The 25,858-nt window shown below is 40.9% G+C and overlaps 1 protein-coding gene and 1 long non-coding RNA gene across 2 annotated transcripts in view; one reads left to right on the top strand and one right to left on the bottom strand.

Moving 5' to 3' along the window:
* LOC105007753 (ATP-sensitive inward rectifier potassium channel 12) overlaps positions 1-16,404 on the bottom strand; it is a 44,925-nt gene extending 28,521 nt beyond the window's left edge. Inside the window, exon 1 of the mRNA XM_010866791.4 lies at positions 15,716-16,404. The gene's annotated coding sequence lies outside the window, so the exon portion shown is untranslated. The remainder of the gene's footprint in view (positions 1-15,715) is intronic.
* The window catches only part of LOC109616315, a 60,258-nt gene extending 34,760 nt beyond the window's left edge, over positions 1-25,498 (top strand). The window contains exons 2-5 of the long non-coding RNA XR_002197424.2: positions 24,869-25,013; positions 25,083-25,164; positions 25,262-25,307; positions 25,414-25,498. This is a non-coding gene — a long non-coding RNA (uncharacterized LOC109616315). The remainder of the gene's footprint in view (positions 1-24,868; positions 25,014-25,082; positions 25,165-25,261; positions 25,308-25,413) is intronic.
* Positions 25,499-25,858: the final 360 nt, after the last annotated feature.

Below are 25,858 nucleotides of genomic sequence, written 5' to 3'. Positions count from 1 at the left end.
GTGGTTGGATTGATTTCCTGCCTGTTGGGCCCTGTCCGGGGCCTCCCCCGGGTAGGGCCACAGTGTCACCGGACCCCCCCCGTCTCAGTTCCAAGGTGTTACGCTGCTATATTATTGTTCTGGGGGATATGAGCGATGTACTACTAACTTTTCTCAGTTTCCTCCAGTTTTAAATTTTAGAAGGAGATGAGGTCCTGGTCCACACCTGCGGATTACCTGGTTTGGGGGGCCCGTTGCTGTCCCTGTCCTTGTCCACCTGGTCATACTTCTGACCTAGTCTAAATTCAAATAGACTCTGGATTTAGCCCAGAGAAATTCATTTATTATTCCAATTGGACTCTTAATATCTCACCCGGCACAGCCAGAAGAGGACTGGTCACCCCTCTGAGCCTGGGTCCTCTCTAGGTTTCTTCCTAAAATTCGACCTTAGGGAGTTTTTCCTAGCCACTGAAATTCAACACTACTGTTGTTTGCTCCTTGGGGATTAAGGCCGGGTGTCTCTGTAAAGCACTTTGTGACAACTGCTGTTGTAAAAAGGGCTTTATAAATAAATTTGATTGATTAAATTTGATTGGTAGAATAAGGAAATGTTTCTAATACCGTAGACTAGTCGATCTGAAGAAAATCATTTTGAAATAAATAAAATTGTTTTTTAATGTAATGGTTTTTCCATTGTGCTATTTCAACAGACTATGATATTTCAGCTAATTTCACTCTGTCACTTAATTTGTAATGATAACTATCCATATAAAATAGTCATTTGTTAAATTATACTAGCCTCATGTAAAACAATTTTTTAATTGTTGTAGCAGGCTGAGAATATTGGAAATCAAATGGGAAGCTGATTCTCCAATGTAAGATTTACCATAATCTGCATTTTAGAGAGCACATTTTTAGAGAGAGATGCAGAAATCAGTGTCTAGGTTGATTTTTTCTTTTAAATGTAATCTAGAGAGGTAGAAAATAAGATGAATGCAATTCCAGTGCACATCCAACTGCCTCCCCTATCGGGTTAAGTGCAATGAGCACTTTTCAATAGGACTTTGTCTGGCACCTCATCCAGAATGAGCCATTCAATAGTGCCAGCAAAATGAACAGGTTCGTACACTTTCCAAAATTTTAGATCAACATGTTGGAGTCAAGTGAAGTTTATTTGCTATTTAAAGGTTTTCTAAAACAATCTCATTGACGTAAATGAACCATCCCAAGAATGGATTAGATTAGATTCAACTTTATTGTAACTGAGCAAGTACAAGTACAGTACAACGAAATGCAGTTAGCATCTAACCAGAAGTGCAAATAGAAGATTGCAGAAAATGTACAAGTGAAAAAATTAAGAACCATTTACAGCTCTGGAAAAGATGGGAAAGGAAGGTTTGAGTGAGGAACAGAAGGGTTAAAATGGAGAGACCACTGCAAATTGAACACTTCTGTTCATCACTCAAAACTTTCCTTTAAAACATTTTTGGAAAGGAAAGAAAAAGGTGCAGTGGTCTCTTAATTTATTCCAGAGCTGTATGTTATAGGTGGGATGTATAAATGTGCAATGAAGGAAAATGCAAGTACTAATGGCAATTTTAAATGTGCAATGAAGGCAAATTAAGGTAGCATGTGCAACTGAAATGCAGGGATAGCAGCAGTGAGGTTCCCAAGGTAGACATGTACATGTAACAACTGAAAACATCCTTATCAGACTTTGCAAAGCAATGTCACAGTCCAGTAGCACAGAGGTCCCTGAGAGAATAGAAAAGTATGTGAACAGAACAGCCTTCCAATCAATTTGCAGTTAAGATGCTGCTGAATGTAAAGGCAGCAGGTGGAACGCATGACTTGTTTATTCAGGAGAACCACATTGATGGCATTTGCCTACAGTCTACAAGAGGGCCTCTTGAGAATGGGAGGACTATTGCTAATTGTTGATTATTCGTTTAAAGCACAGCATATTTCACGATGTTAAAGCCATTTAAACTGTGCGAAATATACCCGTCCTCTCTTTAGCAAAGTTTTACCAGTAGTCAAGCGAACAACAATGGAGCAAGCCAAATAAAAAATAATGGTATTCATTGAACATACAGTGGGGAGAACAAGAGAACAACGATTTTTCAGGATTTTCCCACTTACAAAGCATGTAGAAATCTGTCATTTTTATCATAGGTACTCTTCAACTGTGAGTGACGGAATCTAAAACAAAAATCCAGAAATTCACATTGCATGATTTTTAAATAATGAATTTGCATTTTATTGCATGACATAAGTACTTGATACATCAGAAAAGCAGAACTTAATATTTGGTACAGAAACCTTTGTTTGAAATTACAGAGATCATACGTTTCCTGTAGTTCTTGACCAGGTTTGCACACACTGCAGCAGGGATATTGGCCCACTCCTCCACACAGACCTTTTTCAGATACTTCAGGTGTTGGGGCTGTCACTAGGCAATACAGACTTTCAGCTCCCTACAAAGATTTTCTATTGGGTTCAGGTCTGGAGACTGGCTAAGCTACTCCAGGACCTTGAGATGCATCTTACGGAGCCACTCCTTAGTTGCCCTGGCTGTGTGTTTCGGGTCGTTGTCATGCTGGAAGACCCAGCCACGACCCATCTTCAATGCTTTTACTGAGGGAAGGAGGTTGTTGGCCAAGATCTCGAGATACATGGCCTCATCCATCCTCCCCTCAATACGGTGCAGTCGTCCTGTCCCCTTTGCAGAAAAGCATCCCTAAAGAATGATGTTTCCACCTCCATGCTTCATGTTTGGGATGGTGTTTTTGGGGGTTGTACTCATCCTTCTTCCTCCAAACATGGTGAATGTAGTTTAGACCAAAAAGCTCTATTTTTGTCTCATCAGACCACATGACCTTCTCCCATTCCTCCTCTGGATCATCCAGATGGTCATTGGCAAACTTCAGATGGGCCTGGACATGCGCTGGCTTGAGCAGGGGGATCTTGCGTGCGCTGCAGGATTTTAATCCATGACGGCGTAGTGTGTTACTAATGGTTTTCTTTGAGACTGTGGTCCCAGCTCTCTTCAGGTCATTGACCAGGTCCTGCCGTGTAGTTCTGGGCTGATCCCTCGTGTAGTTCTGGGCTGATTGCCTTGTCACCAAGCTGCTTGCCTATTGTCCTGTAGCCCATCCCAGCCTTGTGCAGGTGTACAATTTTATCCCTGATGTCCTTACACAGCTCTCTGGTCTTGGCCATTGTGGAGAGGTTGGAGTCTGTTTGATTGAGTGTGTGGACAGGTGTCTTTTATACAGGTAATGAGTTCATACAGGTGCAGTTAATACAGGTAATGAGTGGAGAACAGGAGGGCTTCTTAAAGAAAAACTAACAGATCTGTGAGAGCCGGAATTCTTACTGGTTGGTAGGTGATCAAATACTTATGTCATGCAATAAAATGCAAATTCATTATTTAAAAATCATACAATGTGATTTTATGGATTTTTGTTTTAGATTCCATCTCTCACAGTTGAAGTGTACCTGTGATACAAAGCATGTAGAGGTCTGTAATCTTTAAGTAGGAAAACCTGCAAAATCTGTCAAATATTTGTTCTCCCCACTGTACGTACAGTATACATACACTACCATTAAAAATGTTGGGGTCACTTAGACAATTCCTGGTTTTTAAAAGAAAAGCAGTGTAATCAGAAATACAGTGTAGAAACGGTTAATGTTGTAAATGACTATTGTAGCTGGAAACGGCTGATTTTCAATAGAACATCAACATAGGCGTACAAGGCCCATTATCAGTAACCATCACTCCTGTGTTCCAATGGCACCTTGTGTTTGCTAATCCAAGTTTATCATTTTAAAAGGCTGATCATTAGAAAACCTTTTTGTGTTTATTTTAGCATTAGGTCAATATTTTCTACTTGGCAACAGGTCAGTAACATGATCAGGTATTAAAAGATCATTCCAGAGAGGATGGGTCTGTCAGAAGTGAGGATGGGGAGGGGTTCACCACTCTGTGAAAGACTGTGTGGGTAAATAGTGCAACAATTTAAGAATAACGTTTCTCAACGTAAAATTACAACCAGTTTGGGCATCTCATCATCTAAGGTAAATCATTTCGTTAAATGATTAAGAGAATCCAGAGAAATAAGGAACAAGGCCAAAAACCAATACTGGATGGCCGTGATCTTCGGGCCCTCAGGCACTTCTGCATAAAAAAACAGATATGATTCTGTAGTGGAAATCAATGCACACTACTGAAACCCATTGTCTGTGAACACAGTATGTTATTGCATCCGCAAATGCAAGTTATAACTCTACCATGAAAAGAAGAAAACATGCAATCACAGAAACTGTGAAATGTAGGGATTGATTTTGAAAATATAACTGATCATGCAAAAACAACTCTTATGATCACTATTTAAGGATAGTGATCATATGAAGCCATTTATTTTCACAGTTGTTTGGCTCCTTTTTAAATCATAATGATAACAGAAATCACCCAAATGGCCTTGATCAAAGTTTGCATGCCTTTCAATGTTTTGCCTTGTTACAGACACACAAGGTGACACACAGGAGAAAAGGGCAATTAAAGGTGAATTGCAATTAGTGTCTGCGTATAAATAGTCAATGAGTATGTTTGCTCTCACGTGGATGCACTGAGCAGGCTAGATATTGAGCCATGGGGAGCAGAAAAGAAATGTCAAAAGTCCTGCATAACAAGGTAATGGAACTTTATAAAGATGGAAAAGGATATAAAAAGATATCCAAAGCCTTGCAAATGCCAGTCAGTACTGTTCAATCACTTATTAAGAAGTGGAAAATTCAGGGATGTCTTGATACCAAGCCAGGTAGAAAAGATCTCAGCCAAAACTGCCAGAAGAATTGCCAGAGGAAAAACCCACAGGTAACCTCAGGAGAAATGCAGGCTGCCCTGGAAAAAGATGGTGTGGTTGTTTCAAGGAGCACAATACGATGATACTTGAACAAAAATGAGCTGCATGGTCCAGTAACCAGAAAGAAGCCTTTACTGCACCAATGCCACAAAAAAGCATGGTTACAATATGCCTGACAACACCTTGACATGCCTCACAGCTTCTGGCACACTGTAATTTGGAGTGACGAGACCAAAATAGAGCTTTATTGTCACATCCATAGGCACCATGTGAAAAGAATACCATCCCAATTGTGAAGCATGGTGGTGGCTCATTGATGTATTGGGGGGAAGGGATGTGAGCTCTAAAGGCACAGGGAATCTTGTGGAAATTGATGGCAAGATGAATGCAGCATGCATCAGAAAATACTGGCAGACAATTCGCATTCTTCTGTACGAAAGCTGCACATGGGACGCTCTTGGACTTTCCAGCATGACAATGTCCCTAAGCACAAGGTCAAGTTGACCCTCCAGTGGTTACAGTAGAAAAAGGTGAAGGTTATGGAGTGGCCAATTATAGTCTCCTGACCTTAATATCATTGAGTCACTCTGGGGAGATCTCAAACGTGCGGTTCATGCCAGACGACCAAAGACTTTGCATGACCTGGAGACATTTTGCCAAGACGAATGGTCTGGTATACCACCTGCAGGAATTCGGGGCCTCACATACAACTATTTAAAAAGACTGCACGTTGTCATTGATGCTAAAGGGAGCAATACACAGTTTAAGAACTCCGGGTCTGCACACTTTTAAACAGGGGTCAGTTAATTTTTTTCTTTGTTTCCATGTTTTATTTTATGATTGTGCCATTCTGTTATGAAGTTGAATGTGAATCCCATAAGAAATAAAAGGCATGTGTTCTACCTGCTTACTCATGTTTCTTTACAAATGGTACATATATTACCAATTCTCCAAGGGCATGCAAGTTGTATATAAACAAGATCCATAACTGCCACCACCTTCTCTGGGCCTGAGATCATAATGGACTAAGGTGAAGTGGTAAACTATCCTGTGGTTTCCCGAATGAAAATGTGAAAATATTTTCTTGAATCATGGACATCGCGTCTAAAGAGGAAGCTTCTTATCAGACTTGTATTGCATTTTAGTGTCCCAACAGGGTTTTAGATGTTCTATAAAAAATCTGCTGTTTCCAGATGCATTAGAAATTTTCAACATTTACAATGATTACACTGCATTTGTGATAAATGTGGTTTTTCAATGGATGAAATATTTGCTTTTCTTTCAAAAACCAGGACATTTCTAAGTGACCCCATACTTTTGAAAGGTAGTGTATATGTAAACTTGCCAGAATTTGGGTTTGTGTCACTTCATTTGATGTTTCGGCAAAAAATAATGATGAGTTTCGACATGCAAATTGCTACGGTCATGCACAAGCACACACAGTGTGCTCAAAACGGTTGTTGGATCCCTTGATAAATCCCACCTTTTCCATGCCGGCGCACATTCTCAATTTTGTTCATAAGGACAGATTTAGAATTTTTCCTACCATATATTGATAAATGAGGCTTACTAATAAATGTGTTGCTTACTACATTAAGACCATAGGCCCAGCATTATCTGGATTAATTGTTGTTAAGATCTGAAGGTGAATGGAGGGAAAGACAGAGAGGGGATAACGTGAGAAAGGAGCAAAAGAGGCGAGGGATAACAGCTGGGTCCAGCCTCCCAGACCCATTTGTTCTCTTTCTGTCCCAGTGAGTCAGAGAACTGATATGGAAACATTCTGGAACACTTCACTAGAATGAGGTGTACAGGATGGTGGTGTCTCCACATCTTATAAAACCTTACACAATGCCTCATTAAACCGCGTCCTGGCAATGTATCTCAATGTAATTTCTTTTATAATCTGTATTTTTAAGTTTGATTGAAAAGCATTTCACAATGTTTAAAGTACTTTAAAATGGGATAGTGTTAAGTACTACAGAAGGGTTAAAAGGTAAAGGAATACCTACTGTATGTAATGAGGGTTTTATGCACTGCAACCCTACTATAATATCATTCTCTGTGTAGTTCTTGATGGACTGTTCTTGCTGACAGCCTGATCATGTCCTGCACTGACATTCTCAGTCAACTGGAAAGAGCTGCTCTTTAGTTTTTCCTTACATTTTACAGTATTGCACAAACATCGCAGAATGTGCACTTTCAAGCACAATTCCCAAACCTATTTACTCATCTCTTTCCCATAAAAATGCGGATGTAAATTTAGTCACTTTATCTATTGAAACACTAGCCAGTTGAAGTCTTTTTGACTGAAGTTCCTGCCATCCATGCCCCAATAATGAACCCTCTTTCAAAGTCACTTATATGCTTTCCTCATGCCATCATGATCGAAAATCTCGTGGAACTGCTCAGCACTTTTATAAATGCCACAGGGCATAATAGGATGTAAATTGCTCAATTGTGTCATGCAGTACACCTGTATGGAAGCTTACATTGTTGTTACACCTTTCATCTTTCACAACTGATCAAGTATGTTTTTACACCACGTACACAGTTATTAGGTAAATCGTATTCCTCAAGATTTATTTTATTGTTGAACAAACACAATGATCTCAGTCAACCCAAAATATAATTGAACGTCAAACCTGAATGTTTAACAAAGGAAGAGTGAGTTTGGATCTTCCTCAGGGGAATACATAAGAGTGCAGAAATATTAGGCAGCAGTTGGTGTGCAGAATTATTAGGCAACTAATTAAAAATATATTTCTGACAACTCGTGTTTATTCTAAATTTTTAAAGTAAGTGTAACAAATAAGTAACACAAAATGACAATTAATTAAAATGTTTGTCCTTTCAAAAATATTCAGTGACCAATATAACCACCCTTCTTTTCAATAACTGCCATGAGTCTTCCATCCATGCATTATGTCAGTTTCTTGATCTGTTCACAATCAACTTTTGCTGCAGCAACAACCACAGCCTCCCAAATGCTGTTCAAAGAGTTGTATTGTCTTCCCTGACTGTAAATTTCACATTTGAGAAGGGTCCACAAGTTCTCAATAGGATTTAAGTCTGGAGAGGAAGGGGGCCAGGTCAGTATTTGGTCATTGTGGCCCTTGCTGGCTAGCCAAGCAGTGGAGTACTTGGATGCATGTGATGGAGCATTGTCCTGCATAAAGAACATGTCCTTCTTGAATGCTGAGGACTTCTACCTGTCCCACTGTTTGAAGAAAGTATCTTCCAGAAACTGTTAGTAGGTTTGGGAGTTCAGTTTCAGTCCATTTTCAACCCCGAAAAGGTCCAACTACCTCATCCTTAATGATAGCAGCCCATACCAGTACCCCTCGTCCACCTGGCTGGTGCTTGACTGAAGTGGTGCTGTGTGTCCATTAGTGATCCAGCAACGGTCCCATTCATTTGGTCCATCAAGAGTTACTCTCATTTCATCTGTCCATAAAATCTTTGAAAAATCTGTCTTCAGGTATTTCTTTGACCAATCTATACAGAAGATTATTCAGTGGTGGTTATGTTTCAGCCTTCTTAATCTTGGCCATGTCTCTGAGCACTTGACACCTTGTACTTCTGGACACTCCAAGTAGGTTGCAGTTCTTGAATACGATGGCACTGGAGAATAATGGGTTCCTGGTAGCTTCACGTTTAATTATTCTCAAGTCTTTTGCGTCTTCCCCAATGCGTTTTTTGCATCCCAGTTTACTATTCGCAACAAAACCTTTGAGTGTCCGGTGGTCACACCTCAATAATTTAACCATTTCAAGAGAGTGTTGCATCCATCTGAAAAGCATTTTACAATGTTTACAATGACTTTTCAGTGCCAATTTTACCTGAGGTCATGAAGCTGCCTTATAATTATGCACCCCTTGATATTAGGTGTTATTCACTGTTGCCACACCCTACCTCATTACACCAATTCATTTTACCTGAAAATGATTCAATCCAATGAGCATTCAAGTTGATATTTTTTGGAGTTGGAAAATGTGCATAGAAATAATGATAAGATCAGAATACTCACTAATAATTGTGCGTGCAGTGTATGCAATTCAAACGCTTGCCTCTGCTAGTCCCTAACATCCTGGTTGGAAGCCAAGTAATACAAATCAAATTTCTAAACTCGATGTCCAACTCAGTGAGAACATAGCCTTTTATCAAACCAGGAACTAATTTTAAAAAAACCTATAAAATTCCTACAACTTCCATACTACTTTGGGGCAGAAAGTCAAGTACTGAGGCACATCTACAGTATTTTGTGAACTGTCTTTCTTTGGGTCTTGGCAACAATTGGATGCATGGTGCTAAGGAGGCTAACAGTCTCGTTCTTCTTACATTTATACACCATGAGCATAGCTTTCCCATTCTCCATCACTGTTGTGGAGTAGAGGTCTGCTGGAGAGTTGTATTGCGCACAGGGTGGCAGCTCCTGTCTCTGTACATGGTTCCCAGAAGGCTCTTTTAGTTTACCATCTACGTCTGCCAGGGCAAGTGATGGAAAGTTGTCTGGGGTTACATTTCTACAATTGCCTGTCAGTCTCAAAACCAACAGTCGCTTACCTAGTGGCCTGGTTTCATCCTTCCCCAGGCTTGGATAGCCGTTGTGCATGTAGTTTGTGTCAACATTGGCAGCTAACCACAATGTAATCCCGACTTGTCCTGTTTGTTGGCCATGTACTGGGTAAAATGGTGCCAAACTTTTTTTGGGAACAGTTGCTTATCAATAATGATGTTCTCTACTGGCTTGTAACAATGCGATTCTTCACAAAACTTTTCCATGTGTCTGAAACTGCAGCAAACCTGTCAGTTTCCAAGCATATTCCTCTTGTAATCAAAACATGATGTCACATAATCTCTCTGAATTTATCATACCAATATGACTCCAATTCCATGCTCTTCCTACTGTGTGCGCCACAAAAATATGAGCGCAATGAATGCTTTGCGTTCATCAACAGACATGTCCCATGTACACTCCTTCTCTGTGTAAAAATACAATCTCTAATGTGCTGCAGCATCTGCATGTCACACCAACAAAGAAAACTGCCAAGTGCAATATTGGGTTTCTTGTTTAGTTCCTCATCATCTTATACAGATCATTTTCAACTGATTTAATAGAAGAAGTGAATAATAGTCACATGAAGCGAAATCATTGATAAGAAAATGAAAAATGACTGCAGTCGCAGGTTATTTTTTGTCAGGATTGTTCTATAATCTGTTATTATTTGACACGTAAAATAGTGATTTTTAACGTATCAAACAGCATTATTTGGCGTGTTCATTTTGACATGCAAGACCCAAACAGCTTTCCATACTTTATTAACACAGAAAGCCTCTAAACAGCATTCAATAACGTGACCTCAACATACTGGCAGAGAAGTAGCAGAATGTCCTTTTGTAGACAACATTTCAGACCGAAAGACAGCAAGTGGGATATACATAAGGAGTAGATGCGTAGCGATTAACTTTTTTTGAATTCACAGGCTTTTGTATTTATTCCAAAGTGGGCTCCAAAGATAACAGGATCAGTGCCGGCTCCAGCCTTTTGGGGACCCTATGCAAAATTAGATTTGGGGGACCATTAATTATCGGTCGAGTGCTCCCTAGCAGTTGGAAATCCCCTAACCGCCAAGGCCCCTTAGTGACCACTTATTTCACTTATGCTGAGGATGAATAGAAATCTTCCAAGCATATGTAAAATGTGTCACAGTGCGTACAATTTTATCTAGCTAACTTCTATTATTTATGTCGTCTTTGTGCCATGTTATTAAATTGTACACAACAGCTATTAATTGTTCCAGTCAAAAACATTATTAGCTATGAGACTCCATCCAAATGCTTTTTATTGTCAGGTCCTGGCTGGGGTGCCTCTAGGCATCTCTGTGTGCCTGGAGGCCACAGTCCGAACCTGACTGCAGAGGTGCCTCTTGGCATCTCTATGTGCAATACTGTTTCATTATCCCCAATCAGAGGCAGCTGCTCTCTCGTGCGGCTCTTCAGTTTACGTTTTGTGACGCAAAAAGGAGCATTAAAAGGACGTTCATTAGCTCTGTGCCTCGTGTCCTGCCTACACTGAACCTTGACATTTGTATTTAAAAAAAAAAACTTGATTACCCCCAAATACGTAACTTACTGTAAAATTAGGGAACTTGCTGTATGTAGCTTTCAAATTTGACAAATGCATTGACGAACTGTATCTAACATGTTACACCATGATCTGGAGAATTATTTTGAGTTGTTTGGGGAGTCTGGAGTTATACTTTAAGATTTATATGAGGATTTCAATTGAAGCTATGCTCTATAGCAATTGAGTATAGGCTTAGGTAATATTTGCTCTTTGGGTTTCAAATAGGGTTTCATTTAGAAAGCATGTCTTGTTGTGACAACATCAGCACTAGCCAGATGCTCTTCACCTTTCATAGTTCAGAAGCATAATCTAATTGATTGGATTTTCCACCACCCTGTGTGGAAATATGATTGGCTTGTTAAGAAGGCTACGAGGCACTCACAGGATTGTGACTCTATATACAACCTGGATATTGTTGGAAACTGGAAGGCTTGGGACAAAAACAAAGTGTGAACCAGGACGGAGGGAGGGAGACTGTTTATATGTGTTACTATTGCTGTAAAAGATGGTAGTGGCAGCATATAGATGGTAGTGATAGCATATAACCAGTTGTTAAAGACAATTTGTCCAGTAATCAATCAATCAATCAAGGTAAAAAAAAAAAATGGCATTGTGCTCTTGAGCAAGGCAGGTAACCCAAATTACTCCTGTATGTCACACTGGATGGGCTGTCATCGCCACTGGGATGCCCTCTCTCCAATGCCATTTGGGGGCGGAGTCACTGGCTTGTTGTTGACTCTCTGTTGCGCACTTGTGCAATTGGGCTGTACGCTGCTGGCAATACTTGGCCCTCATTCAGGGGGGTTGCGGTTGGTGGGTGTCCCTTTGGTTGATGCCTGGCAATGTGGTTGGATTGATTTCCTGCCTGTTGGGCCCTGTCCGGGGCCTCCCCCGGGTAGGGCCACAGTGTCACCGGACCCCCCCGTCTCAGTTCCAAGGTGTTACGCTGCTATATTATTGTGCTGGGGGAGTAGGGTCAGTTCTCCTTCTCCACTATAAATCCCTGTAGATCTAAGGAATGCATTTTCAAAATGTTCTTTATAAATACATTTGATTGATTGATTGATTGGATAAGATCAGAACCCAATGATTAATTGAAATGTAAAAATAAAAATTCGATATTTTCAACCTTCTGCTCAGGGACTTCCGGATGTTTCACAATTTCGTTCCATCCCTGAACAGGCATACCTGATTCACTGACCAAAGGCTAATTTGATAAGCAGATAAACCTAATTAGGTGTGCTTGCTCTGGGATACATCAAAATCATGGAACGGCAGGGGGTCCTCGAGGAAGGGGTTGCATACTTTCCAAACTAACTGTCCCCCCAAAACACCTCTACATTCTGCAAAATGGGGACCCAAAGGGGTGCAAGTTTTTGTTTTTGCCCTAGCCCTCACACACCTGATTCAAAGCCAAAAAACATACACTAGTAATTCACAGCGTGTACTGAAAAGAATAGCAATATCTGAAAAATGAATATAGTCATGTTTGGTTTCATTTTACAAAGTTTTCATGTTAAACCAATCACACATTAAGTCAATTTGTGTGTAGTCACGGATGTCCTAGATCCATTGAATGTCTTTCAGCAATGTTCCAGAATATACAGTATCTCACAAAAGTGAGTACACCCCTCACATATTTGTAAATATTTGATTATCTTTTCATGTGACAACACTGAAGAAATTACTCTTTGCTACAATATAAAATAGTGAGTGTGTAGCTTGTATAACAGTGTAAATTTGCTGTCACCTCAAAATCACTCAATTAATGTCTAAACCGCTGTCAACAAAAATTAGCCATTTTCCCTCCCCGGTGTCATGTGACTCGTTAGTGTTATAAGGTTTCATTGGAAACGGGGTAGTCCATCGTGATATTGAACCGTACGTGCCTGAACCAGAGTAGGCTGCTATGCAATGGATTTTGAAAATTATTTCTGCAAGTAAAGTTGTATTTATGTTTGTTGGCATGCTATAAGCGGGATAAATGTATCCAATATCTTGAATGTGGTGTTTCCCTAGTAATCTGTACATTGTTTTTACATTGAATTAATTTAGCAGATGCTGTTATCCAGAGCAACTTACAATAAGTGCATACATTTTAACAAGCCTGGTGAAACAACCACACAGTTTTTGTAGTAAGTACATCATTTTGTGTTTAGTAATTGGCTATAACTAATTACTAGGCAAAAATGATTGGCCAGTTTGGTTAACTAGCTAACTTTATGTGGATAAAGAGCTGCCATCTGTACATACTGTTTGCTTTGTTTAGTAGCCCAGCTAATACAGTAGTACTGTAATTGGAAAACATTACCAGGGCGAGTTTAGACTAGTAACAAGCTATTCTCACATTTCCTATGTATGCTCCATCAGGTAAATTTAAAAAAAAAAAAAAAAATTATAATTAAAATAATCCTATGTCAACTCACCTTTTTTTTTTAGATGAGCTGAATAAAGTGAACAGATAATGTGTGGGGCTTTAGGAGTGAACTAATGTCACACCAGCGACAGCTGAGATTTCTGGGAAAATCAGGTGGAAATTCTTCCTGTTTTGAAAGTTACATCCTTCAGCTTTAAAGTGTCTCTACGTTTGATATGAATGCTGGAATTTCCAGATGTACAGATAAGTACACAGAAAGTCAATTCGAACACAAAAAGGGTTAAAAGGGTTATCCATTTTTATCAAACATATTTATTATTGATAACATTAGCAATTAATTCATTAAGTAGCTATGCTGAAATTCCCCTTTAAGATTTTAAATTGAAAAGTTAAATAATGAATTAGTTAAATAAATAACTAAATCATTTAATAATAACTAACATTTTACTTAATGGCTATTTCCTTTCATCCATAGTTTTTGACTGAATGTCTTTTTCAGAAACAGTGTTGAAAAGTCTGTAATTCTGTAACACCTTCATAACATGTTTGCATAATGTATACAGTATATCCCACCAGACATCACAGAGTGGATTTCATCACAGTAGCCAATCCAAATGCAGATTGAATGTGTGAGTCAGTTATATATAAAGCCATGTCATCAGTGAATGCTCTCCCACAAGAATTTATTCAGGCAGAAAGACATTTTTGCTTCATACAATAAATTTAGTTTTTTATCACAGGGCCTCTCCAAAGCTCTAATGCAATGGTACTGGACAAATCTGAATATGTATATAAAATTAGTCTTTAATAATATTTTAGTTCTCTTTTTAATTGCATGTGATATATTTAATAGTATATAACTCTTCTGTTCTCCTGTTTTTTTAATTTCAAGTTGACCCCAGGATGAGTAGCTCCTCTGTCTGCTTTAGTTTCTGGAGATTCTAATTAACTAAATTAAACCAGCAGATTCCTAGTAATAGAGACTGTGATGAGAAAGCTTGTAGATAATTTAAGATGACAGCTGTGTGTCATATGTCACACAAGGAGCATATAATAATGGTACATGTGTTTTGCAGGTACTTATTTCAACTTAACTGTCAACCATTTGTTAAATGCAGTATATTTTGGTAAAGAAATATTGGTTATTATACATAGTAATATTGCAGTAGTTGCTGATCTGACTTTTTCAGGAGCTTCATGAAGCTTCAGCTCATGTGCTTATCATGTTTAGAAACATGTGTTACTTTATCAAATACACAGGTAGAATATGCTACAATGTGTTCACAAAATATGCTTGAAAACGTTTACACTTTACATGACTGTTCAAAACAACACTGCAGGTTACTTCCAAACATCTAACTTGTGAAGATGAAAATGCCGTTCCCTATTAACTGAAACTGATTCAAATGTATCCAAAATGATACTGCTGGGATTACTTGGGATGCAGTGTTTGGCTTCAATAAGTTTTTTGTATTACACTTTTATCTGATAATAATGTGGTTGTAAAAATATTTCATTGTGCTATATCTCAGAAATACAAGATACATTTCATATTGACTGTTGTATGTGTCATAATATTTATACTTCATGCTTAACTTGTAGGCAGTAAAAACTATTTTGGGAAAATTGGAATATGGAAAAATCTCCAACACCAGAAAAATCCATACAAAATTCATAAATGATAGTTTTTTATTTAAACCAAGTAAATAAAATTCGGTGAGCAAAATTTATATTTCTCACATAAATATTATAATTTCTATAGCTACTAAAAATGAATTTAAAACCTTGCTAACTAGTGTAACTGCATCGTTTAGACTTTTAAAGAAGAAAGACTTTCTTTATAATTAACCTATAAAGTACTTCTATATTTATGAATTCATTGCTTTGTCCTCATCAATGGTCTTATCAGTGCGTTCCCATCAGACCCATGCTGGTTCAGATCAGTTTCAGAACAGCGTCAGCATTGGCAAGTTGCCCCAGGTTCAATACAATCTGTCCCAGATTGTGTAAAGCAGGTTGGGAGCAGGTAGAAACCTACTTTGTGCTTGCTGAGGTGGCTCCCAGCAACAACCCGAACAGAGGATATTAATATCTACATTGTTCTGAGACACCTCTCCAACCCTTTCTCAAAACAACATGCAACATTTCTGTGTTTGTACAGTACACTGACTGATTTTAATAAAGGTTACATCAATTGACAGTTATCATATTCTCAGGGTAACAAACCTGCAATAAACAAAAGGTTTAAAGTTTGTTTCCAATGGGAGGCCAGCATGAAAATATATGCAGTCACTACATCATCTAAAGGTAAAACAATCCAGGTGTCAATAAGTGCGCCTGCCTGATACTTCTGCTGCTTACCTTGTGGTGTGATGATTCCTGTTTGTTCCACTAGTTCCCTTTCTCCCAACTGTTCTACAACAGAGGTTCCAAGATGTTATCTGGTGCCCACTCTGATAGCTAGGTTCTTTAACCAAACTGTAGCATGTTCTCTGCTGGGTTCTGGCTAATTATTTTAAGATCCTCTATGGGTAGAACCACTCCATCCGAGTGAGGCAGAATTGGAAAACCCCGCTAATGTTCTTCATCTCGATCGGTCCTGGCCGTCACTGGTCTCTTTCTTTGCCTAGAAAAGGTGTCTGCACCATGCTGACACAACAGGAATCACTCCGCTCCACAACAAAGCACCTGTTCCACCGAGATGCACTCTATATGTACCCTTGATTATTACTGTGTTCTTTTTCCCCTTAAAAGTAAAATCAGAAAGAAACAAACGGGAATGCGGAGAAGTATAGTTACCCTTCGGAAAGTACCAAACTCAAATGTCAACAAATGTTAAGAATTACTCTAATTAGCAATTGTTTGGCACTCCAAAAATCATGATATTCCAGTCCAAGGGTGATTATCCCAGTTAGGATACAATTCTAGAAAATGCAATTGCTTCCTCTATTCGTCTCTTTAAAGGGGTCCACTTGAGTTTAAATCAAAGCTTCCAAGCGGCTTAAGAGCCAATCCGTGCAGTGTCACCCTCTCCTCTTATTCTCTTTTGCTCTTTCTATCTGTTATCTGTTCCAGTTCTGCTGCAGTTCTCACTCTCTCCCTCGCTCACTCACTGTTGCTTGCTGCCCCCTCTCTCTCACTCTCATTCCCTCCCTCTCTGTTTCTCTCACTCTCTCTATGTCACTGTAGCTGGCATTTTGCAACCTATGCACTCGTCCCCTCCCAAAGCATTCTGTTTGCTTATTGGATACACTGCCGATTTTGCTGTAATTTTTATCATAGGTACTCTTCAACTGTGAGTGACAGAATATAAAACAAATATCCAGAAAATCACATTGTATGATTTTTAAGTAATTAAATTCCATGCTTCATGGTTGGGATGGTGTTCTTGGGGTTGTACTCGTCCTTCTTCTTCCTCCAAACACGGCGAGTGGAATTTAGACCAAAAAGCTCTATTTGTGTCTCATCAGACCACATGACCTTCTCCCATTGCTCCTCTGGATCATCCAGATGGTCATTGGCCAACTTCAGATGGGCCTGGACATGCGCTGGCTTGCTCAGGGGGACCATCGTGCGCTGCAGGATTTTAATCCATGACGGCGTAGTGTGTTACTAATGGTTTTCTTTGAGACTGTGGTCCAAGCTCTCTTCGGGTCATTGACCAGATCCTGCCGTGTAGTTCTGGGCTGATCCCTCAGCTTCCTCATGATCATTGATGCCCCATGAGGTGAGATCTTGCATGGAGCCCCAGACTGAGGGAGATCGTCATATTGAACTTCTTCCATTTTCTAATAATTGCGCCAACAGTTGTTGCCGTGTCACCAAGCTGCTTGCCTATTGTCCTGTAGCCCAACCCAGCATTGTGCAGCTCTCTGGTCTTCGCCATTGTGGAGAGGTTGGAGTCTGTTTGATTGTGTGGACAGGTGTCTTTTATACAGGTAACGTGTTCATACAGATGCAGTTAAAACAGGTAATGAGTGGAGAACAGGAGGGCTTCTTAAAGAAAAACTAACAGGTCTGTGAGAGCCGGAATTCTTACTGGTTGGTAGATGATCAAATACTTATGTCATACAATAAAATGCAAATTAATTATTTAAAAATCATACAATATGATTTTCTGGATTTTTGTTTTAGATTCCATCTCTCACAGTTGAAGTGTACCTATGATAAAAATGACAGACCTCTACATGCTTAAAACCTGCAAAATCGGCAGTGTATCAAATACTTGTTCTCCCCACTCTATTGGCATAATTCAGTTTTGTAGTCTTATTTCCAATCCCCTTTCGGTTAATTTTGGGCACAACCGCTTCTGCATTCCCCTTAATACTGCTCCTGCATTTCCGGTTATGCTCTGTTATTAAAACAGTGTTACTCTTTTATTCAAGGTGTTTACAAGAGTTGCCTAAAATGAACAATGTTAATCTTATTTGCAAGATGATTTGCAAGGCTCCATTTAGCAAGTTGGAGTAAGGATTTAAGATGTATGGATCAACATACATAAATTATTACGAAGGTACTAATTTTCATGAAATGAAATAGCGGAGAGCACAGTAGTCATGATCCAGACTAATGATGAATCTCAAATTGCATACTATATGTACGTACTTCGCAGATGATCGTGAAGTATGTACCGTTTTCTGTATGTCTTCACAAGGTTTTCACACACTGTTACTGGTATTTTGGCCCATTCCTCCATGCAGATCTCCTCTAGAGCAGTGATGTTTTGGGGCTGTCACTGGGCAACACAGACTTTCAACACCCTCCACAGATTTTCTATGGGGTTGAGATCTGGTGACTGGCTAGGCCACTCCAGGACCTTGAAATGCTTCTAAGAAGCCACTCCTTCGTTGCCCGGGCGTTGTGTTTGGGATCATTGTCATGCTGAAAGACCCAGCCACGTTTCATCTTCAATGCCCTTGCTGATGGTAGGAGGTTTTCACTCAAAATCTCACGATACATGGCCCCATTCATTCTTTCCTTTACACGGATCAGTCGTCCTGGTCCCTTTGCAGAAAAACAGCCCCAAAGCATGATGTTTCCACCCCCATGCTTCACAGTAGGTATAGTGTTCTTTGGATGCAACTCAGCATTCTTTCTCCTCCAAACATGACAAGTTCAGTTTTTACCAAAAAGTTCTATTTTTGTTTCATCTGACCATATGACATTCTCCCAATCCTCTTCTGGACTATCCAAATGTTCTCTAGCAAACCTCAGACGGGCCTGGACATGTACCGGCTTAAGCAGGGGGACACATCTGGCACTACAGGATTTTCAGCCAGGAGTCCCTGGCGGCATAGTGTGTTACTGATGGTAGACTTTGTTACTTTGGTCCCAGCTCTCTGCAGGTCATTCATTAGGTCCCCCCGTGTGGTTCTTGTGATCATTTTGACCCCACGGGGTGAGATCTTGTGTGGAGCCCCGGATCGATGGAGATTATCAGTGGTCTTGTATGTTTTCCATTTTTTTATAATTGCTCCCACAGTTGATTTCTTCACACCAAGCTGCTTACCTATTGCAGATTGTCTTCCCAGCCTGGTGCAGGTCTACAATTTTGTTTCTGGTGTCTTTTGACAGCTCTTTGGTCTTGGCCATAGTGGAGTTTGGAGTGTGACTGTTTGAGTTTGTGGACAGGTGTTTTTTATACTGATAACAAGTTCAAACAGGCACCATTAATACAGGTAACGAGTGGAGGACAGAGGAGCCTCTTAAAGAAGAAGTTACAGGTCTGTGAGAGACAGATATCTTGCTTGTTTGTAGGTGACCATATACTTATTTTACAGAGGAATTTACCAATAAATTCATAAAGAATCCTACAATGTGATTTTCAGGATTATTATTATTTTTTTCTCAATTTGTCTCTCATAGTTGAAGTGTACCTATGATGAAAATTACAGGCCTCTCTCATCTTTTTAAGTGGGAGAACTTGTACAATTGGTGGCTGACTAAATACTTTTTTGCCCCACTGTACTACCTCATAGGGGTGTAACGGTACACGTATCTGTACCATACCGTTCCGTCAGGACGTTCGGTTCGGTACGCGTTGTGTTCCAAAACTCAGAGTTTCCCCCAGAGACTGAACTTAGCTGAAGTAGCCTAGCACATGAACGAAGTTTGCTTACTGTAAGAAATTATCATGTCAGCTAGAGGATGACAAACAGCCAATTCCTCCCTCGTCTACTACAGCTGACTTAGACTAGCTTTCAATAGCTAGTCTAAGTCAGGAACCCTAAGCTAACATTAGCCAGGCTAACTAGAACATTGAACTCTGAGTTAGCGGTTGTTTTAGACTTTTTTTTTTTTTTCGGAAATTCATTCTCTATGGGCCATTGGTGTGGAACCGCTTTCTCACCGGTGAGTATTTGCAAAATGCTGTCAATAGTGCAGCTTTAACTACAGTGGCAATGGGCAAAATGTATAACTTCATAATAAATTAGAAGACATTTTATGTTTTGCATATCTTTTTCCACTATACCGAACCGTGACTTAACATTTCCAGTACACCCCTACTATTTCGTCATACAATGGCGTCGCTACATTAGATTTTGTCACACATTAACATAACGCCAAGTTTGAATATTTAGAAACATGGCAACACCCTAACGACTACTCACAGATGAATGAATCTACTCTTCCTGGGTTTATTTATCTGTCAACCCCTTGAATCAGGCAGAGGGGGAGGTCTCGCCATATTATATCATGAGAAGTGGAAAGATTCTCCTGAGTCTGCGCCTGTTCACGCTTCATTTGAATCCATCGCCCTACAGCTGAATGGGCCTACTCCTACTATCGTGGCCACTGTCTATCGTTCACCCAAGCCCAATAATTATTAACTAATTCAGTGCTTTTCTTACCCATATTTGCTCACTTTCGAGTTTCACAGTCCTTCTGTTGCTGAAATATCTGACCTTATTCAAAAGTCACAGCCAACTACCTGTCAGCTAGACCCTCTACCTACCACCCTGGTAAAAGCCTGCTTACCCTCTCTCTCCTCCCTAATAACTACCATTATACATTATTCTCTAACCTCTGGCACTGTTCCTTCACCTCTAAAATCTGCTGCAATAAATCCTATACTTAAGAAACCTGGTGCAGACCCCAATAATTTCAATAACCTCTGTCCTATTTCTAACCTGCCTTTTCTATCTAAAATCCTCGAAAAAACAGTTGCATCTCAGGTTCATGCACACTTGCGTCTGACAATAACCTCTATGAAGAATTCCAATCTGGCTTCCACCCCTGCCATAGCACTGAAACAGCACTGATAAAAATCACTAATGATCTTCTCATGGCAGCTGACTCTGGACTATTAACCATTCTCATCCTCCTTGATCTGAGTGCGGCCTTTGATACCATCTCTTATAACATCCTTCTTGACAGACTAGTCTCTATTGGTATGACTGACACCTTTGGACTGGTTTAAATCCTATCTCTCTGGCCGCAGTCAATTCATACAACTCAGAACATTCAAATCACATCCATCTCCTGTCATTACCGGTGTTCCCCAGAGCTCTGTCCTGGGGCCCCTTCTGTTTATCATCTATCTACTTCCTCTTGGTCATATCTTTCGTAAATTCAATATCCATTTCCAGTGCTATGCGGATGACACCCAGCTATACATGTAAACTAAACCTAACTCAACCCTCCCACCCACCTCCCTCTCTGATCGCTTAACGGAAATCAAATCCTGGTTTTCCTGCAACTTCCTGAAAGTTAACAATGACAAAACTGAGGTTCTCTTCATTGGCACCAAATCCACTCTGACAAAAAATCCACTCTGAAAGTTTCTCGCTTTCCATTGATAACTCCTCAGTTTCTCCCTCCCCTCAGGTTAAGTGTCTGGGTGTCATCCTCGACAGCACACTGATTTTAAAGCTCATTAATAATGTGACCCAGTCTGCATACCTCCATTTACATAATATCAATCGTCTCCGTCCGTCTCTCACACCCACTAGTACAGGCATTCTCATTCACACCCTAAGAAAACTGCCTTGATTTTAGGATTCAGCTCCTCAACTTCAAGACCATTCACAACCTTGCTCCTTTGTACCTCATTGATTTATTATAATTATTATTAGTAGTATCTTACTACTTGGAATAGTCGTATGAATTGATCAATTGTGAGGAAGACTGAAAACTTTACACTGCCAAAGCTATTTCATTTCATGCCACAACAACGTTCATTTTTACTTCATTAGTCAATGACATTGATACAACTGTCAATGTAGGTGATGATAGCTGACTTTTATGTCAAGTGAAGAGAGAGAATCACACAATCCCTCCTCTTTTACTGCGCAATTATTGGAATCAGGTGTGCTAAATTAGAGATGGAGAGAAAACCTACAGGACAGTAGATCTCCAGGGACAGGGTTGGGCAGCCCATTTCACCAAAGACTGGTATTTGGTGAAATGCCTGCTGCATACTTTAGATAGACTGTCATATAGTGAAATAGTCCCAGAGTTTTTGTTCTAACCACTGCTTCTTCAACTCAATGTCAAGCGGGAAGCTATATACACTAACAACCCCATTGAATTTAGTAGATGCGGTGCACAGAGGTACAGAGCAATGTTCTTAGAAAATACATTCTTAAATATATTTTTCAGAGTCTCAAACATGTGTATTTGTCTAGCTAAACTTGCACCGCCAGACGAATATATACAACTAACGCGCGCCGCAAACAGACGAGCTGTATTATTGTGAAAGGGAACCACGTCACCACCCTGAGTGCAAGTAACCCATTGCCCTGCAGAAATCTGCAGTTAATGTTCCCTGTTAATTTAATTACTAAAATGAAGGCTGTAGCCTTGGAGGCAACATTGCGGGGGATCAGTCTGTGATGCCCTTATATGTCCGGGGCTGCATGCACGCCACACTGAGTGGATCAGCGTGTGCCTACCCTTCGCCTAGAGGCATAGGTGAATACCACTTGTGATAGGGATTGGGGGTTGCAATTATTTCCCATGAAATCTGCATGAAATCCCCCCGAAAAACATATTTGCACAATTTGATACTGCTGTGTTGTTGTTCCTACGACCTCATCATTATTGTTGCTCCAGGACCATCAACTGACCTGTACGCCAGTCCAAAGACAGAATATTTCCGAGCCCCCCAGCCTTTGAACTAACCCTAACCTCAGATACACCTGAGCCTAAACCTAACTTCAGTTGTGCGAACATTAATTATGAGAACATTGGTCATAAGAACAACACCAACACAGCGATACCAGATCAGTCATCAATATTAGCTCCTTTTCTCTTTCACCTCTATGTCTCCTGCTCTCCCTGCCCTTTTCTCTTTCATGTTCTCTATCTCCCTCTCTCTCTTCACTCGGAACACACCAGAGTGAACTAAAAAATAAATATTATCAGTAAACATTTGGCGTTTCTTGTCATGATGTTTGGGAATGGATTACTAACTGTTTCTGATCTGAATGGTAATTATTGTTTTATCAAGGATCATATCGCCCATAGGGGCTTCGCTCCTATTGGTTTACCCCTCTGCCAATAGGCAGGCATTGAAAATTTAAATATGCAAATCGCACCTCTCATGGCCATCTGCCCCATGGCATACTCTGTTCTGTCTCCCGACATACCTTTCTTCACGAGAAAAGCAGTCAGTGACCGGTCAGGGTATGAACCCTATGGGCGACACTCCACTCATAGAACTGGAGTTATGAAAGTAACCATCGTTCTATATCGTGAAGCTTTGCCCCAAGGGGCTTCGCTACTATTGGTTTAGGGCAAATCAAGCGAGCCCAATATGTGCTCCCTGCCGGTCCCCTACTTCACTAACGAGATAAGAGCCAACAGGATGGCTCAGGCGTGGACAGCCTTGACACATCCCGCTCACACCAAGCACATACGTCTGCGCACTGACAACAGACCCAAACGAATGCACCTACGGCACCAACCCAACCGGTACCTCCTCAATCACCCTTGACTGAATCGGTGCAACCAGTAGACGCTCAACCACATACAATGCGAGCGTCATACACAAAATCGCACAGGCACACCGGGGCAACGGACAGACCCATGTCAAATGCACCGTCCCAGTAGCTCAACGGACCCAACTCACACCCCAGACTTAGCCACACTGAGCACAGAGTGAGCCAACGTGCCTGCAGCTATGTCACCCAAGTAAAACCAGACAAAAGGCGACGGCATCCCCAAGACGCGGCAGCACAAATGTCCTCCACCCCCACGTCCCTAAACACGAGTGGAGTGGGCCCCAAACGCCCTAAGCGTAGGAGTGCCACGTGACTTGTAGGCCAGATCAACAAAAGAGCCAAAAAAAGTTTGGACGGCACAACCATTTTATTATTATTTGCAAATAAGAGAGACGCGTCAAACGCTTACAAACAAAATCGTCCGAGGAGTCTCTGCCGTAAGACATGAACAATCCGTATTTATTTCAAATGTTAATAGGGGTGTGGTAAGTTGTTGCCCATCTGTCTTGTGTAACATTTACCCAAAGGGGGGGCTGTCCCCCCACTTTATCCTTCTGAACTCCTGAGGAGACACTGTCTGGATAATCAACAGAGACACTAAAGGGTTATACAGATTTACGAGTAACCCTTTAATCCACCGGTGCCGGTCAAACACCAGATCCCTCTTGGCATCTTTAACTAGTAACTCATTCATACATGTATAGGACGACCAAGAATACATCAGTTCAAGAATTTCCACAACAGCCCTCACACCAGCGAGCAAAGATACCCCAACGGCTAGTATAGCTAGCATGGAGGCCACCCTCGCGCCCTGAATGGTCGCGACCACCTCCTCAGTCAGTCCCTGGCGTAGCAGCCTGGCCCTCTCAGGAGCCAGGCCCGCAGCGGCTGACCCAGCACAGGGAACGCCCCGATCGAGCCATTCGTGTCAACGCCGCGTGGTGGTAAGGGACCGGCCACGGTGTCCCCACCGCCATCTGGGCCACCTCTGCAAACCACAGGGCACCCTGGCGAAAAGGGGCGATCTGTATGAGCAACAACCCCGCCGATCGCAACCGAGACATGACAGGGAGAATGCACTGTAGAGGGGGAAACGCATACAACAGTACTCTCGGCCACGGCCGGTGACCCAACTCGTCCATGCCCAACAGGGGCCTGTCCTGCACTCAAAGAGAATACCACAGGGGCAGTGCGCGTCCTCCCGGGACGCAAACAGATCCACCTGTGCCTTCCCGAAGCGTCTCCAGACCTCGGCCACAATGTCGGGATGAAGACGCCACTCGTTGTCCCACGCTAGAGGAAGCCGCTCCAGCAGCTGAAGTAGGTGAAGCCATTGGCTTTATAGAAATCACCGATTGCATACTAAAAAACATTCTAGTGAAGAAAGAAGGGAGACAGAACAGAGTATGATGACCTCTTTTATAGCCATGGGGCAGATGGCCATGAGAGGTGCGATTTGCATATTTAAATTTTCAGTGCCTGCCTATTTGCAGAGGGGTAAACCAATAGGAGCGAAGCCCCTATGGGCAAAGCTTCACGATATAGAACAGCCTATGCATTTGCATTTCAGGGACAGCAACGATGAGGTTCCACCACACACTTCATCTCATCTGGATGTCCTACAAGTCCTGCTGTTTGCTGGGCCCCTACCACCCCAAGAATGCACATCTGCACCACAACACCCTGTGGATTGCAGCCCTGGAGATGTTGACCTGGTAATTGCTGAAATGTTTACTTGGTTTCACCATATTTACCTATTGCCCAACTTTTATGTTTATTTTTAGGATGGAGCACACACAGTACTCCACAGCACCAGAGTTACTCCACTGAAGCATGAGGAGGACCATGTGGAGGACTGGTACATAGGTATGTGTGGGTTAATTCACTTAACCCAGATGCTTAACTTAAAATTTAAAGCAACATGCTTTAATAACATATTTGTCAATTTCAATTTATTTTTAAGGGCAAGAAGGCAGAGGTTGGGGGAAGTTTTAGCTCTGCACATGAAGGTAAGAATTAACTAGAATTAACATTTTAGTGGACACTAAACTTTAAGTTCTGAGGAGTGTAAAATAACCTGATATTTATAACTGAATAATTAACTGTTTCTTCCAGAACATTCGGAGAAGCTCAAGCAGCTGACTGAACATAATGTTGAGCTGAGGCCACAGCTGGATCTACAATCAGGTAGAAACAAAACTATAGTTACGCTAGCATCTTGTGTCTTCATAAAACATTTAATTAGTCTGAATTTGTGCCCTTTACTAAAATGCAATACTTTACAGTCTTTCTGAAATTACATGGAAGGCAATTATTGGCTTTGACACACATTGATTTGAGATTATTTAATCGCTTATTACTTGAAAGGATTGTAATCATATTTAATGAGAGAATTAAAAAACAAAGCTTTTCACACTATCTTTATTTGAGTGAAATCTTTTTGTGTCATGGTGCGGTGAGCAGCAGCGCCACCCTGCCATATATTCTCAGTTTCCCATCACACACAAATGCATCCCGGACTTGTTCTGTGTCACATGTCTATTATCGTTCACACCAGGTC

The sequence above is a fragment of the Esox lucius genome, chromosome 11, assembly GCF_011004845.1.
Source record: "Esox lucius isolate fEsoLuc1 chromosome 11, fEsoLuc1.pri, whole genome shotgun sequence".
NCBI lineage: Eukaryota > Metazoa > Chordata > Actinopteri > Esociformes > Esocidae > Esox > Esox lucius.
Note: the sequence above shows the minus strand (reverse complement) of the source record. Positions and strands in the feature narration are given on the sequence as shown.